Below are 16,147 nucleotides of genomic sequence, written 5' to 3'. Positions count from 1 at the left end.
CCTTATTCGAAAATGCATTTAATAGGCATAACCTGCCGAACACCATAGCTCAGCCTAGCCTACCTTAAACGTGCTCAGAACGCTTATGTACTATACTGAAAGGGAAAAACAGAATAACCGTATGGGTACAGAATGCTCGTCAGTGTATCAGCCGTCTGCCCTTGTGATCACACGGCCGACAGAGCCCGGCCCGCATCAGAGGAGAGGATCGCACTGTATATCCTAGTCCGGGGAAAGATCAAAATTCAAAATTCAAACTGCGGTTTCTGCTAAATGCGTATCACTTTTGCTCTCATATAAAGCTGAAAAATCGTAAGTCAAACCATCTTAAGTCGGGGAACGTCTATACTGACTTATGTAACGACGGAAGTATTTATTATATACCTAAATCTGTGCCATGTTGTTAAGCCAGGAGGATTCACCACAAGTGGGTGATTGACATCTGAACAGCCTACAGCTATTGTGGTCACATCCGTATCAGCAGACTTGTAACAAGGAGAATTGCCAGAGGTAAAGGAACATTGTATCATAGTTAAACGGTATATTCATGGGGCGCCTGGGTGGCGCAGTCGGTTAAGCGTCCGACTTCAACCAGGTCACGATCTCGAGGTCTGTGAGTTCGAGCCCCGCGTCGGGCTCTGGGCTGATGGCTCGGAGCCTGGAGCCTGTTTCCGATTCTGTGTCTCCCTCTCTCTCTGCCCCTCCCCCGTTCATGCTCTGTCTCTCTCTGTCCCAAAAATAAATAAACGTTGAAAAAAAAAATTTTTTTAATATTAAAAAATAATAATAATAAAAAAAATAAAGGGTATATTCATTAGGTAGACATGATAATCCTAAAAGAGGATGCACCTACTAACAGAAAAGAAGAAAAATTTTCCAATCAGTCATCTAGGAAGAGGAGAGCAAATTAAACCCAAAGGATGGACAAAGAAGGAAAAAATAAAGATGAGAGCAGAAATCAATGAATCTGAAAACAAGCAGCAGTTCATTCTTTGAAAAGATTAATAAAATTGATCAACTTCCAGCCAGACTAATCACAAAAGTAAAAAGAAAAAAAAAATAATCAATATGAGAAGTGAAAAGGGGGATATTTTCAGAGATCCTACAGACATGAAATAGACAGTGAGGAAACATTATAAATAACTTGATGGCAATAAATTTGACAACTCAGATGAAAGGAATAATGTCTTGACAAATGGAAAACATGATTTACCAAAATATAACAAAGCATAAATTAAAAATGTGGATAGTTTGCTCTCTGTGAAGAAACTGAATTCATTATCAAAATCCCCGGCACCATGATGTAACCGTTGTGTATCCTGACTGTGGCAGAAGGTATACAACTCTATGTATGTGTTACAACTCAGAGAACCGTTCACCAAAAGAAAAAAGAACACTTTCCTGTATGTTTTTAATCACAGTGTCGTACTTTTAGAACCTTTGCACAAAGAAAACTCTAGGCCCAACGGTTTCACTACTGAATTGCACACCTTTTTAAAAAGAAATAAAATATCACAAAAAATTATTTTAGAAAATGGTGAAGACAGCAATAGTCTGCCACACATTTTATGAGGCCAACATAACACCAACACTTAATAAACCTAGTAAATACTATACAAGGAAAGAAAATTAGAGATAAATATTCTTTTTTTAATCTTTTTAAAAAAAATGTTTATTTTTGAGAGAGAGAAAGAGAGACAGAGCACGAGTGGGGAGAGGGGCAGAGAGAGAGGGAGACACAGAATCCGAAGCAAACGCCAGGCTCCGAGCTGTCAGCACAGAGCCTGACGCGAGCCCAACGTGAGCCCAATGCGAGGCTTCACCTCACAAACCACAATATCATGACCTGAGCCAAAGTCGGACACTTAACCGACTGAGCCACACGGGTGCCCCATAGGGATAAATATTCTTAATGGTCCCAGTTGTAAATATACATAATAAGATATTAAAAGAATAGGTAAAAAAAATAGTGATAACTATCAGTAACTTTTTCTGATTCCAGAAACTGAAGGTTAGTTTAACATTTAAAATCAATCAATGTAATTCACCATATAGAGGAGAAAAGCTATAGGACATCTTATTAGATGCAAAAAAAGAACTACATGAAATTCAAAATCCTTTGCTGATAGCAACAAATAAATCAACATCCCTCAGAAAATCAGGAATAGAAGGAAACGTCTTCAAGCCAATCAAGGACAACTATGAAAAACTCAGAGTTATCATGACAGTTAATGGTGAAAGGGTGAAAGCTTTCCCCTTAAGATAAGGAACATGGTTATGTGCCCTCACTAGTAAGTGAATTTAGCAGTCCATAAGATACAAGGTCAATTAACAAAAATCAGTTGTATCTTATCTAAACATTAAAAATTTTGAAAATGAGATTCTATAAAAAATAAATTTATTATAGCATCAAAAAACATAAAATACAGTTAAATTTTACTAAAAAAAAACCCATTCAATGCCTCTGCAAAAATGGGGAAATGTTATTGAGAGAAATTAATAAATAAAAGCACAGAGAGATCTAGTATATTTTCAGATTGGAAGTTCTCAAAATTGTTAATAGGTCAATTGTCCTCAAGTTGATTTCTCATAGTTCAATGCAATCCAAACAAACTTCTAAAAGAATTTGTTGTTAGCCGTACAATTTGTTTTATTTTGTTTGGTTTTTAAGTTCTTATTTTAATTCCAGTTAGTTAACATGCAGTGTTATACCCTGTGCCCATCACCAAAAGTGCACTTAAAAAGCATTTTTTTTAATTCCAAGTCAATGCTAAAATGTATACGGAATTCTAAAAAGCTAGAACGCCCAAAATAATCTTGAAAAAGAACCAAGTTAGAGGACTCACACTGCAGCCTTGCAACAAAGCTATTTTAATCAAGTCAGTACAGTACTGACATTAGTACAGCATGTGGATCAATGGAATTGAAGAGTCTTGAAACAAAACAAAGACGGTCACTTGAGTTCTAACAAAGGCAATTTGATGAGGACAGAAAATATTTTCCATAAGTGTTTTATACATTCCAATAAATGTATGCAAACAATTTTGAATCTTGATCCCTACCTCACACCATACATTAAAACTAATTTGAGATAGGTCATATATTTAAATAGTAAGGCTAAATTTAAAAGCTTCTGGGAGAAAACAGTAGAATATCTTAGTAACCAGAGGGTAAGCAAAAAGCTATAAAGACATAGAAAAAATATATGTATCTTAATAGATTATATATTATAATTCATTCATATTAAAAACTCTTTATCCAAAAATGCAGTTAAAAAATGAAAAAAGGAACCAGAGATAACACTGGGGGGGATATGTGGTCATACATATATCAGACAAAGGACTTATATCCAGGATATATATAGAACTCTTACACATCCAAAAATAAAGGCAACCAACTCAATTTTTTTAAACGGTCAGGGGACTGGAACAGACACTAAACATATGGCCAAAAACCATTTTTTAAAAAAAGGGGGGGTGCTCAACATCATTAGCCATCAGGAAATGCAATTAAAACCATGTGATACTTCATGTAGCCACTAGAATAGCTAAAATTAAAAAGAACGAGAACAATAAATATTGGTAGGGTTCGGAGTGACTGGGACTTTAATACCCTTGTAGCATACAACTGCTACAACCACTTGCTTCATGAGAAGTTTCTTATAAAGTTACACACCTTACCCTATGTCCCACTTAATCCACTCCAAAGAGAAATAAAAACATATATCCACAAAAAGACTTGTACGAGAGCATTTATAGCTGTTCCCTTCAAAATAGTCAAAATGTGCAAACAACCCACATATCTGTGAACAGGTGAATGGATAAACTGTTGCATCCACACACAGTGGCATACTGGCCAGCATTTTAAAAAATAATGAAGTCTTGATGCATGCAACAATGAGGGTGAATCTCCAAAATGTGTTGAACAAAAGAAGGCATTTACAAGAAAACACACACTGCATGATTCCATTTGTATGGAGTTTGAGAACAGACAAAACTCATTATGGCATAAGAAGTCAGAGGCTGGATACGACGGGGCCATGGGAATTGACAGGAAGGAGGAATAAAGACTCGCTGGAGTGATGGAACCATCCTACATCCAGATTAGGGTGCTAAGCAGAGGTACCCATTTATCAAAACTCATTGAACTGCACCTTTAAGATAGATGTTGTATTTCAGTGTATGTAAATTCTGTCCGCATCAAAATGAAATGTATTCATTAAAAGAAAAGACGAACCTTCCATCTGGAGGGTCTGCCTGGGGATAAAGAAACAGTGAACAGAGACATGCTTCAGTAAAAAAGGCCATACAAGGGAGCCGGTAAGCGAGAAAAGCCAAAGGCAGAGGCACAATAGTGGTCTGGCAGAGTAAGAAGAGAAACAGAGAAAACTGAGTCAGAAGGGGAAGGTACAAGCCAAACAGGAAGACACGAGTGAACTGAGCATTAGAAGTAGAAACTAAGAAACATATAACTGTGTTTCAAAATAGCCCGGCTACCACATTAAATCCAAACAAGGAGCCGAGGCTATTTTATTTGGAAACTGTGCTCTTCTTCCCTCAATAACTCCGTTAATCAAATCAGAAGCAAGAAGAGAGGCATTCAGTAAAAGTATGAATCTGAACTCATCCTTTTTTTTTTTTTTTAAGTCCACCACCTTTCATAGAATACCCTCCCGGAGCGAACATCCTGCCTGTGGCGCCTGATCATCAATAAACATCTCGATGTTACCGTAGTTCGCCATTTATATCACTTATGTATACATGCTACAGTAATGAGATTCACAATCTATTCATTCCCTTAGTAAGTGAATGAACCTACGATCACGAGTCCCTCGAGGGAGTCTCCTAGTTAACTGAAGCCCAAACTGGCCTCAGGAACCAGAGATAACATTTCCCCTCCTTCCAGTTGAATTAATAAGACAAGCGGGAGATGACTCACACACACAGTTGATGAAGCAATGAATGCCAACTCTCCCCCGCTTACTCATCCCCTCCAGTGAAAGAATCACATAGAAGTATTAACCCTGGCTGAAAAAAGAGATGCCACGGGAGAAAATTAAACGTTACCACACACCAGAGCCATAAGGGATGAGTCAGAGGGTTCCTGTCCAAACCTTCTGAATCTGGAGGGTCGTCTACACGATTAGTCGTCTACACTGAGCTAATCAGTGCTGCTTCCTCTATCTCAGCTTAACAATGCTGGGTTTACAGGAATAGCTTTCTGAGACATTCCTACAAAATTAGCTTACTCACTGCATTTTTAAAAAGGAGAACAGAGCCAAAGACATCGCTGGCCTCTGGTGCACACACACGTATGAATACAATCGTCTCCGCGTTCTGAGCTGATGGGGGGTAGTAAGTTTGCCGATGTTACGTAGGGTTACGGAGGCGAGAACCGCTTGATCCAAAAGTCATTTTGTGTTTCCACAGACTGAGGTATCATGAGAGAACCAAACGTTCAGGAAAAGGAACGAAATCTCAGAAAACATCCAGTTTGGGTGATTTTGGTGTGCGTGCATGGGAGGGGTAGTGAATACTGAGTAATTCAGTGATGTGCTTTTTCACAGTGTATACAGTTCTCCCACCTGCCCGCTACCCGCCCTCACCCTTCAAGTGTGGCCTCTGGGACAGCAGCACCAGTATCATGGGGGATGTGTTAGAAATGCATATTCTCGGGGCTCCTGGGTGAGATCAAGTGGGTCAGTCGGTTAAGTGTCTGACTCTTGATCTCAGCTCCGGTCTCGATCTCCGGGTCCTGAGTTCAAGTTCCACACTGGATCGTGCCTACTTAAAAAAATGCATATTCTCAGGCCTCACTCTATAAAATCAGAAACCCTGAGCGGGGAGGCAGGGATCCGTAGTAGCACAAGCCCTCCAGGTGATTCTGACGCCTGCTCAGTTAGAAAACCACCTGCCCCCAGGGCAAGCCTTTCTGACCCACCATCTCTGAACCCCACATCTCTGTGCTGGATGGACAGCAAGGTCATCTGGAGTTTATCGCACTGGGGTCCAGAGAGCTGCTGTCACGTGTCCATAACCACAACGCTGACGAGCAGCCAAGCCAGCACTGAAAACAACTCATATGCATGGCATTTTATAATCCGTTCAAAATGGATTTCCAAAATACCCCTGTGAGGTGGTCAGAACTCTTACCGATTATTCCTCACTCACACATGAAGAATCTGGGCTCAGGGAGGCTAGTGACTTAGTCAAGCCTATTACAAAACCAAGTAACAGAGCTGAGACCAGACCCCCCATTTCCTGATTTCTGGATCTGTGCTCTCGCTGCTCACGGTGAACGTTTCGGCACCTCGGCGGTGTATGCCCATGCATGTGCACAAACACCCACGCGTGTGAGAATCTGCAGACTGAGAGACGATGGTAAATAACAAAAATCATATGTCTTAGCCTGGACTCGAATTTCACATTAAAAATAATTCAATAAAACGTAATAGTCAAATTTTGACTGGCCCCATCGGCACGTATGACTGCTACTCTGATTTCTCACTGCCACCCACCTTTATGAGCTAGCCCCCATATCCCTAGATATAGAACACCATCTGACTGAATTGAGACACAGTTGGGAAGGCACCCATTACCACTAGCATTTGTAAACAGCTACTCAAAAAGACAGGAACAGCAAATTCCCTGAAGCCCTTCTGATCTGTTCCTTTCTGTTGTTGGTTTCCTTTTTAGCACTTATTAAAAATACATATATTCATTTTGGAAAATACAGAAATGACAAAGAAGGAAATAAAAATCTCTCAGATGACACTTAACACTTATGCTGTCTGACTTTTTCTAAGCATAGGCGCTTAAATATTTAATATGTAAATTTCAGCTCATTTTTTTTTTAAAAATTGGAATATGCCACGCATTGCCTTGTATACATTCTTTTGAAAGTTCTAGTATGGGTATAGGCTAAATGGCAGGGCTCTGCTAAACCCTAATGAAAGGAGGTACTTCTGTGCTAATTCTAGTTTCAACATGTTCCAGGGAGGAGTTCATTAATTCATTAAACTAATAAAAGAAATTTACCCTGGGTGAATTCTTATCTAGATCAATTCCAGGAATTAAGAGCCATGGAACTTGCCAGATAATTCACAGGATACGGTGCCAGGAAGTCATGCCATTAGGTTTCGCCAAACTCTAATCTCTGCCCGGTCCCTCGCTTTAGGTATGAACAGAAGTGGCTTCTTTCGCTTTCCACATCATTGCCGAAGGTGGATGTACACTTTCCCATCCTCTCCAGGCCCCCTCCTCTGCCCTAATCCAGGCCTCCATTATTTCTCACTTGGATAACGAAAAGGTCTTACAACTCCCCCCTGTCGGCTCATCCTCCATATTGGGTCAGATCTAAGGCACATGTGCCCATACCACCAAAACCAGTAAGCATCGCTCGGCACCAACCTCTCGCTACAGGCTTTTCCCACATTTATGGTATCTCTGTACCAATCTGAAAAGGCAAATGTTGCCCTTAGAGGGAAAGACTCTAAAGCTTGCAGAGATTAAACAACTTGATACTCAAAGTCACACAGCCAATAAAATTTGTAGCAGCTTGACTCTGGAACCTGGGCCATTCACTTACTCAAAAAATTTCATGACTGTCCATAGCAGCAGTTCCTAACATTGTTTTTTAATCAAAAATTTTGGACACTTCGGGCAATTACTTTTAGTCAATATCTATTTTTATTCAGTATCTAGTGATCAAGAAATATCCAATAAGCAAAAAGATGCTATTGATTTATAATAGTATCAATGAAGTATTTATTTATAATGAATTATAAAGTTATTTAATAATTATTGATCAACTTATTAATAAATAGTCTAAATTTATAGTTTATAACACTTCAAATGAGTTTTTGGTTGATGAATCATAGTATCAGCCAGCTACATATATTGGGGAGAAAGCTGTTTCTATATTTGTGGTATTAATTATTAAATCTAAAGATGCTGCTCAAGATGGCCCTCTTTAATAAGAACTGTGGTTGCCCACGTGTTCTGGAATCTATAGGTCAGAAACTTCCAGAATGTAAACTACACATCCTTATCACGAAATGCCATGGGCTCCACAATTTGGCCCCAATCTACCTTTCCAACTCTCTCACTATGGTCGACAAGTAGTCCCAAATTCATGCCTAGAGGGCCCCAGGCCATTTCTACCGCCTTTCTCTGCCTGCAAGACTCCCAGCTCAAACATCTCTAATTCTTTGAAGCCACTCTGACAACACCACTACCTCCTTAAGGCCAAATTAACACCATCCTTCCTCTACAGGATCACAGCCTTGTTTTGTGCATGGCACTATCAGAACACCCTGCAAAAAACAACGTGCAAATATCTGACCATTCTCATCCACACTTCCTGTGGGTAAAGGCATTATTTGTTCATCCATGTCCCTAGCCCTTATCTCCGTTCCTAGATCTGGGAGCTATTATTTGTAAGATTAATAAATGAATATCAATGCCAGCCTGGCTGGCGATTTTATCTGGTGAAGTCAGTTTGGAAGGCAGGGCTGGCTACGAAAGAAGCTAAATTTCGTTATGTTGTAATGGCTGATGGCTTGTAAACGGTAAAGCTCACAGTGTTCCTCCTCCAAAAGTAGGGGCCAAAAACTCACACTAGGAACCAGAAGGTTTGAATTCAGCTTCTAGCTCTCCCACTAACCAGCTCTGTGACCTTAAGGCAAGTCACATTCTTTCTCTGATCCCTCCATCTGTTTACTGAAGGGGGGGGGGGGGGCAGCAGGCGGGGGGGGGGGGGGCGGGGGGTACTTCTAGTTCCTACTTGCAGCAATTATGACTTGCAAATTCTACAGACCAGGGTTGGCAAACATGTTCTGAAAAGGACCCAAGAGTAAGTGTTTCAGGCTGTGCTGGCCTCCAGCCTCTTTCGCAACTACTCAACTCAGGGCTGTGGTTGTAGTGCGAAAGCACCCGTAGACGGCAGATCAATGAATGGGCATGGCTGCGTTCCAATAAAACTTTATTTACAAAAACAGCTGGCAGGCTGGATTTGGCCAGCAGGCCATAGCGTGCCTACCCCTGCTCTGGACGAATGCCTCCATATTGCTAAGCCACTCACAGCGCTTGATCTGAAGGGATAACTCGTGGAATGTTTATCCTAAAGCCACCAAGGGACTTATTCTTTCCCCGCTGGGAACCTGGAAATGGGGAAAAGGGATGGCCTGGTCAGAGGTTTACAGCAAGAACAAGATGTAGTGGATTAGAATGCGCACAAAGCCAACTGAAAAAAGAAAAGCATCATCCCCACCATTACCACCCCTACCCCCTGGGCCCTGGACAGCAGCCGATGAAAAGACGATGTCCTCAAAAGGGAAGTATAGTCATTAAAGCTAATGCCAAGGTTGTTGGGGGGAGGGAGTCGGCTTCACTGGCAAGGCCACCCTGCCGAGAGGTCTCCTGGGACTTGTAGCCATTGATCAGCGTTTCTGATCCCGTTAGAGACACCAGGCTTCTCCTGCCATGAGCAGAGCACCAGGCTGTGCCAGCGTGGGGCCACTCAACAGTAACACCACGCTCCCTTGTTCGACTCCCCGCTCACCAAGCGACCACTTGCCTCCACGCGACATCCCTTCAGGAAACATCGTGTGCCAAGACACGACTGCTACCTGCATCCAGGTAGCAATTTCTCAGGATGAATCCACAAAGCAGCTTCCAGCTAGGATTTATTTACATTCCCACGTGGCCGGACCCAGAGACAGAATGTGCTGATCAAGTGGACCTAAGAATACGTAAATGACGTCTTGCGTTGTGAATTAACTCCCTGGCACAGTCACGCCATGCCAGGCTCACGTGACGTAGCTCCCTGAGTCCGGCGTGGCGAGGCCTGGACACAGACCTGCAACCATCTCTGGGCTGAAGGGCCGAGGCGGCCGCCAGGGCGGGGAGATCAGGCGGCCCTCTGAGGCGACTAACACACCCCTTCCATGTGTGCTCGTTTTCGACGGATTTCCCCAGTGCCTCCTGGGACAACAGGCCAAAGAACTCAATGCTTCGGGACAAAGTTTCACGTCTGCGTCCCTGTGAGTGGATGTGGACTGGAAACCAGCACCCGATTTAAAGAAGTCATCTAAAAACCAGAGCCAAGTTAGTAAGAGCCAACAGCAGTGCCCCGGTAGAGCTGCCACAATCGGGTGCAATCGAGTTTACGTTCTTTTTTTTTTTTTGAAAGAACCCTAAGGCATGGTGAAGGCTTAATGATGTCCAGAAAATGCTAGCCCTTTTGTCCTACTAAGCTGAAAAACAAAGGCTCAGTACAGGAGTTGGAAAAGTTTTAGCCACAAAAATGTAACAGTGAATTTTTTTTTTCTATTAATATGCCCGGGGCAAAATGAAAGAGAGGGCACGAGAAGGTCACTACCTGCTTCCCTAAATCATGCCAGGATGTGTGAGGCCCAACGCCCCCAGCCCGAGGAGGGCCATCAGAGCTAAGGGCAGACTCTGCGAGGAAGAACCAAGCTCCTCCTTTCCTGTGAACTGTGACCCAATCTATTCTCCTCCCTCTGTTCCAGAACTTCTACCCTAGAGGTCATTCTCATACTCACAGAAGAACCGCTTGGAGCAAGGAAGCTGCTAGTTCTCAAGGAAAACGCTTACTTCCACATTTCGCACTGTTTCTCTGGAAATGGACTGTCTGGTTGCACAATCCAACCAGGAATTAAATATTATGTGCTCGCTCGTAAGTTACCAAGACGTAAACGCACAGCTACAGCAGAGAACTGCGGAGAGGTTTAACACTGCGATTGGGGTGAGAAAGAACATTTCCCCCCGCTGTTTGGTCTTTAGATAGGTTTGCCCTTGACCGTAACATGCCCACATACGTGTGTGCACGTGATGTATCTATACGAGGATAATCATGCACTTTTGTTCTTCATATGTCACTTGGGATTTGCAGGCAGGACCATCATAAGTGCATGTACGTAGCAAGATAAAACTCTCATTGTCTATGTATTTCTAGGCATCATCATTTTAGAGGTGGCGTTTTTGGGGGTTTTTTGGTTTTGTTTTGGTTTGGGGGGTATTTGTTCCCCCGCTGTCCACTCTACTTCTTAAGGACTGGGTATAATCTCCCATCCCATTTATCGCAGTGCCTGGCACACCATGAGTACAAATTTTGTGGCTGACCTCACATTATCAATTCCAATTAAGAGAAATCCAGCCTTTCAAGTGAATCTTACAACATCAGCAAAACGCCACACAACAGAAAATTTTAGTGCCCTGCAGCTCTCTATCTTCTCATATAGAAAAGTATTAAGTATTCCTACCTCAAAAACTCCCCCAGGGCAGAGTAAACACGCCTGTATTTCCAGATTCCCCCAAAGCACAGGATAAAAGACCAACTTTACTCCATTCGTGCAAATTGAGAGATCACCTTTTGCATTCACACTAAACAGCTAAATGTAGTAGCAGGCTGTCAAAAACTGTCAAGAGAAATAATTATTGATTGGAGTAGTGAAATTAAAAAAAAAAAATGAATGTAGGTTAATAAATGAGGATGGCTTTAAGAATAAGCACATCATCCCAAACTAGAAAAATCAGTGACTCTGCCAATCAGGCCTGCCGGGCTTAGAATATAAGATTTCAAAGGAAACGATGATATTTACGAAATAACAGCCAACCACACACGGCCTTTATGACAGCCGGTGAGAGCTGAGCCAGATTCTCCTCATGGCCCCGTCTTACTGGCTTGCCTTCTTCTTCTGGCCCTGATCGAAATACCAGGTGGTCATCAGTCTGTGATGGTCATACTAATGGACTGAGTCACCGTCTCTGCTCCATGAAAACCCTCCCCTTAGGGAGGTGGAAGTGAGGGCGTCAGACGCTAACCATGTCTAGGCTGACAAAGCTCAAACTTGCATCTTGCTACATATGTCCAAGTACATCTCCATTGCTCACAGTTCGCATGTCCAAAACAGAACTCCGGATGTCACCACTGCTGCACCAACCTGGTCCTAAACCAGCCTTCCCCCTTCTGGGTGAAAGGCACTGCCCCCCTGCACCTTTCTCTTTTCCTTCCTCGCTACTTACTCCATCGACAAACTCCCTCTGTGTCACCCGTGATGCAGACAGAAATCTACCCGTTTCTTTCCATCGCTGCCCCTGCCTGGATCACTGAGATAGCTTCCCAGATGGTCACCCTGGTGGATTCTTCATTGCCTGTAACCATTTCCCCATATCACCAGAGCCATCCTTTTCAAATACAGGAGATGCCATCCTCCCTCTGCTTCAACACCCTCAGTGGTTCCTGTCATGGGAGCCATTAGGGAACTCAGTGGTTCCTGAAAGGTGGATTGCAGACAGACATCCTAGAACCCGTAATAGGGTTAAGGATCTTGAGATGAGATCATCCCGGGTTACCTGCATGGGCCCTAAGTCCAATGACCAGTGTCCTCAAAAGAGACAGAAAAAACAAACAAACAAACAAACAAACAAACAAACAAACAAACAAAAAACCAGGGCACAGACACAGAGGAAGAGGCCATGTGAAGACAGAGGCAGACACTGGAGTGATACTCCCAATAGTCAAGCAATGTTGGAGACACCGGAAGATGGACCAGGGAAGGACAGACTCTCCCCTGGAGACTTCAGAGGGAGTACGGCCCTGCAGACATCCTGATTTCTGACTTGTGCTCTTTGGAACAATGACAGGACAAATTTCTGCCGTTTTAAGCCACCAAGTTTGTGACAAATTTGTTAGGACTGCCCAAGGAAACGAATTCTCCCATCCCATTTAGAACGAAATCCAAGACCTTCTGTGTCTAGCTCTAGACTCAAAGTCTCCTTCTGACCTCAAGGCCTTAGCCTGGCCATTCTCTCAACAGGGAAGGCTCTTCTCCGGATTCTCACGTCTCACCCCTCTGTCACCATCCTAATCTTCCAGTGCTGGCTTCTGTACATCATAAGTCACAGCCTCTGAACAAATGCCGCATCCTACCCAAACAATCCCTCTCCCTGTCGCCATCATTCTCTCTCCCCTACCATACCTTGTTCTCTTTGTTTCTCTGGAAACGCACAGGCTTACTCTGTGGTCAGTGTCCCCAGTGAGGAGGTAAGCTCTCTGAGGGCAGGGACCTATACAACATCCGTTCCCTGTTATAACCCCAGTGCATACAACTACGCTTGGCCCAGCGTAGGGCCAGTCAATAAGTATCTGGTTGGATGGGAATGAATAAACTATCTTCCTTTTCTTCCACTAATTACAAAAGCCTGACTTGGGGCGCCTGGGTGGCTCGGTCGGTTGAGCAAACTGACTTCTGCTCAGGTCATGATCTCGCAGTTCGTGGGTTCGAGCCCCGCGTCAGGCTCTGTGCTGACAGCTCAGAACCTGGAGCCTGCTTTGGATTCTGTGTCTCCCTCTCTCTCTGCCTCTCCCCCCCTCCTCGTGCTCGGTCTCTCTCATCTCTCAAAAATAAATAAACGTTAAAAAAAAAAAAAAGCCTGACTTGATAACACCAACAAGACGTATTACCTTCAGCTTTTCTCCCTGTTTGACCAAGCAGGCTCCTATTGTTTTTGAGAATATCTGAGGGTTACAAGCACTCCCTTATTCTCTCCTATGAAAACTCAGTTCATCAAAAGGTGGCTTTTCCACTTTCATTATCTAGATCAAGGTAAAGCACTGTGTAAAGGAGAAGTTTCAATGCCTTCCCCAGCAGCCTTGTGACCTCAGGTAAATATCTGCCCTCCCTGAGTCTGTAGAGAGAAACGCTAAAAGTCACTATGTCCCCAGGACTGCTCTGAGAAGCTACCGAGGTAATTTGCCCAACAAAAGATTTCTGCAGATATGGGGCAGGCCAGGTACGGGGCCGGCATGGTGAGAACAGCTAGAATCCAGACAAGGAACATCTGCCCTTATCAGCTGTACATCTAAGTTCAGTTTTGCAAACTGTCAAGTGTGCGAATATAAAGGTACAGGAGAGTTGTGCTTGACACATCGAGCGGATAACCAGATCCTTATTTCCATACCACGTTAAGTCTTCTGGCTCCGCACAGTTCTTAATACGAATGTAAACCAGAAGCCAGTTCTCTAAAGATTGCTATTACCGTCTTCACTCGATCATGCACACGTCTTCCCAAACGCGGCTCATTTGTCTCACACTGGGCAGTTTCCAATACAAGAAAAACGCGGAGCTACAGCGAACAAGGGTGCAGCATCTCGTCGGCTCAAAATGCAGATGCTACGAGCCCTGAGACGTGGCTTTTCCCATTATTTCAGAGTACACAAATTGGTTTAAGTACCTCCCGGGGACGCGTGCGGGGCCAGCTTGGTGTGACCGTGCCGTGGGCCGTTTTGATAGAACAAAAAAGGTAGCCTATGGCCTGCTCTCTGTACCTCAGCCTTAATATCCTCTCCACAAAGGGCTGTGTATCTCTTCATTGTAAACGAGAGCCTCTTACTGACCTTCTGAGGGACACACAATCCTTTGGGGATCTGACGAAAGCTGCACCCGTCTCCCCAGAAAAACGCACGCCCGTGTGACGTCACTCTGTGTTGTGCGTCGGTCACCTGGAGCCACGGGAGCTCCAAGAGCCCCGCGAGCAGGAGTGAAGACTCCCGACCACCTTAGCGTGGCGTCAGGCAAACGAGCTCCGTCACACGGCCCCCTCCCCCGGTCACCCCACGAACCAGGCCGCGCCAGCTGAGCTGGGGGGAACGCAAGACGGGTGGTAAGGATCCCAGGCTCTCGTTAGGGATTCTCCCTACTGTCTGCTCGCTGTGAACCAGCGAGGGGATGTGCCCTTATCAACCGCGGCTGCCCGGCGCCCCCCACGGGCCCAGGCTCCAACCGGCGGGAATGGCTGGGGAAGGTACAAGAAACAAAGAATCTTGAACTTTCCATTTTACTAAAACGTCTTGTTCTCTTTTATTTTTATTTATTTAGTATTTTTTAAATGTTTATTTTTGAGAGAGAGAGAGAGAGAGAGAGAGAGAGAAAGAGAGAGACAGAGCCCGACGCGGGGCTCGAACTCCCGGACCGCGAGCCGAAGTCAGAGGCTCAACTGACTGAGCCACCCAGGCACCCCTCTTCTTGTTCTCTTTTAAATCCAAAATGTACTTTTATGTTGGGCGTGTGTGGAGTGATGAGGAAAAATAATACATTTAAATGGATAAGCCTAATTAAAAACAAGGTTTTTTGTTTCTCCCTTTTTGTTCAACAAAACTGATTCTGTACGCTGAGCCCTGTAACAATTGCTTTTCTTGGCTCTGTGGGTGCTGAACCCCTAGTAAATAATGAAAAAAAAATCCAAAATAACAGGAAAAGTCTAAAATTACACAGAGAAAATACGTCAAATGACAAAGCCTCTGAGTCATTACCGTTACCATACCTGACTCTATATCAGCCTCACCAAACACTAATCATACTTCTGCAATAAGAATGTAGGTTCTCGGGGCGCCTGGGTGGCTCAGTCGGTTGGGTGGCCGACTTCGGCTCAGGTCATGATCTCGCGGTCCGTGAGTTCGAGCCCCGCGTCGGGCTCTGTGCTGACAGCTCAGAGCCTGGAGCCCGTTTCAGATTCTGTGTCTCCCTCTCTCTCTGACCCTCCCCCGTTCATGCTCTGTCTCTCCCTGTCTCAAAAATAAATAAAACATTAAAAAAAAAAAAGAATGTAGGTTCTGTAACTCAGCTTCTTGAGGAAGTTGAAGCATCTAACTTGCTAAAGCCGAGCAGACACTGTTACTTCCCTCATTCCATGTACACAGCACAATACGAGTTTCCTACTCTGCTCCAAAAGGCGTTATGTTCAGGAGCTTTTTTTTTTTTTTCCTTAAAAAAAAAAAAAGGAAGATTTTTCTTCCAAAGAAGGTATAAAGCATTTTTATGTAAAAACATTGTGCATTATCATGCATAATGTTGTCTTTAAATAATGCTGGTATGCTACATTTAAAATATTTAAGGTTAGGGGCACCCGGGTGGCTCATTCGGTTGAGTGTCCAACTTTGGCTCAGGTCACAATCAGACGGTTCATGAGTTGGAGCCCCACGTCAGGCTCCATGCTGACAGCTCAGAGCCTGAAGCCTGCTTCAGATTCTGTATCTATCTTCCTTTCTCTCTGTGCCCCTCCCCTGCTCATGCTCTGTCTCTCTATGTTCTCAAAAAAAAAAAAAAAAAAAAAAAAGAAGAAGA

At 43.7% G+C, this 16,147-nt stretch overlaps 1 protein-coding gene across 13 annotated transcripts in view; it reads right to left on the bottom strand.

Moving 5' to 3' along the window:
* ATXN1 (ataxin 1) overlaps positions 1-16,147 on the bottom strand; it is a 413,952-nt gene that overhangs the window by 358,800 nt on the left and 39,005 nt on the right. Inside the window, exon 1 of one of the 13 annotated variants that reach the window (XM_047859140.1) lies at positions 5,074-8,702. The exons of the other annotated variants lie outside the window; for them this stretch is intronic. The gene's annotated coding sequence lies outside the window, so the exon portion shown is untranslated. Of the gene's footprint in view, positions 1-5,073; positions 8,703-16,147 lie in introns of those variants that run through there. 13 annotated transcript variants of the gene reach the window in all.

This window comes from Prionailurus viverrinus, chromosome B2, assembly GCF_022837055.1.
Source record: "Prionailurus viverrinus isolate Anna chromosome B2, UM_Priviv_1.0, whole genome shotgun sequence".
In the NCBI taxonomy this organism is placed as follows: Eukaryota; Metazoa; Chordata; class Mammalia; order Carnivora; family Felidae; genus Prionailurus; species Prionailurus viverrinus.
Note: the sequence above shows the minus strand (reverse complement) of the source record. Positions and strands in the feature narration are given on the sequence as shown.